This window comes from Mus caroli, chromosome 16 (genome assembly GCF_900094665.2).
Source record: "Mus caroli chromosome 16, CAROLI_EIJ_v1.1, whole genome shotgun sequence".
In the NCBI taxonomy this organism is placed as follows: domain Eukaryota; kingdom Metazoa; phylum Chordata; class Mammalia; order Rodentia; family Muridae; genus Mus; species Mus caroli.
Window position 1 is genome coordinate 73,272,701 of NC_034585.1, and position 1,478 is coordinate 73,274,178.

The window sequence follows — 1,478 nt, forward strand, 5'->3', positions numbered from 1 at the left end:
CTAGTCGGCCATCACTGGAAAGAGAGGCCCATTGGACTTGCAAACTTTATATGCCCCAATATAGGGGAATGCCAGGGCCAAAAGAATGGGAATGGGAGGGTAGGGAAGTGGGGGGCGGTATGGGGGACTTTTGGGATAGCATTGGAAATGTAATTGAGGAAAATATGTAATAAAAAAAATCAGTGAAAAAAAAAAAGCATTGGGGTAACTTACTTCTAAGTGTCGATTGCTGACAGTCGAATAGCACCTCCCACATATATTACCTGACATATGCATGTGAAGGTACTCAATACCTCTTTTGCCATACCCAAAAAATTGACTATTAAGTATTATTCAGTCTGGTGAAGAAATCAAGAGGCAGGAAATATGGAAAATTCATTTTCCTGTCCAAATATGAAATACACAGACAATGTTAGAATATAAAGATGATTTGAAAAATATAGGGTTATTTTTTCCTTTTCTCACGAAATTATCATCTGCCTCTTATTCTGGTCCTAGTTTGTGTCCTGCAAAGCAGGAAACTGAGGCTGCTAGAACTCTTCTCCTTGATCCTTCACATCCATTTTCCATCTGCTCCCTGATTATATATGTCTATGCAGTATAGCAATGGGTCTGTTCCTCTTTGGGTTTTTATTTGATTCAGCCAATAGGAGCATCTAGAAATGATGAAGAAGACAAGCAGAATCAGATGAACTAAATTAACACATTGTAGTGTTATTGCGAGATGGCTATGTCCATCAAGCAAAGATGTTCAACTTCTACCTAAAAGCCCTACTGATTCTAGCTTAAGTCTTACACTACATTTTATTTCACCCACCTTAAAATTTTCTCTAGTCAACTCTCTTGAAAAGTTTTCCAAATGGAGTATATCTTTTATGGTTCTGCTAATACCCTTACTGACCCACAAAGAATAAAATAATCTAGATTTGAACATTCCAAAGGATTGGGAATTAGAGAAACATACCTTGATAAACTAAACAGAATTCTTTCCTGGGCCCCATGGGAAACTTTCAACCAGTGAAAAATACTGGAGAGAAATAGTTAGGATAGTGTTCATGCTATGAGTACTGCAAAGTAGTAATTAATGAGAGGAGTTGATTATTTCTCATACAAGATTGTTTCTCAGTTGACTGGCACAGAAAGAATAGGCTATTGAAGGGTCCAGCTAGTACACAAGGATAACCCACATACTTAGAGTGAGCAATGATTTCACCAAGAGAAGCCATAAAAGAACAAATCCCTAAAACTGGTGAGACAAACTACACTTAAGTGGAGATCAGCTCATTATATGACCAGAAAATATAGACCAGAATATTGTGCAAAAGACAGAGAGAGATACCAAACACAGATGAGGTAAGCATAGAGGGGGGTGTCATAGCCAAAATAGTCCTCTTCAAATGACATAAAAGACATAAGACAGAGGAGTACCATAGCCAAAGTAGCCCCCTTCTAAGGACATAAGAGAAGTACTATGACCA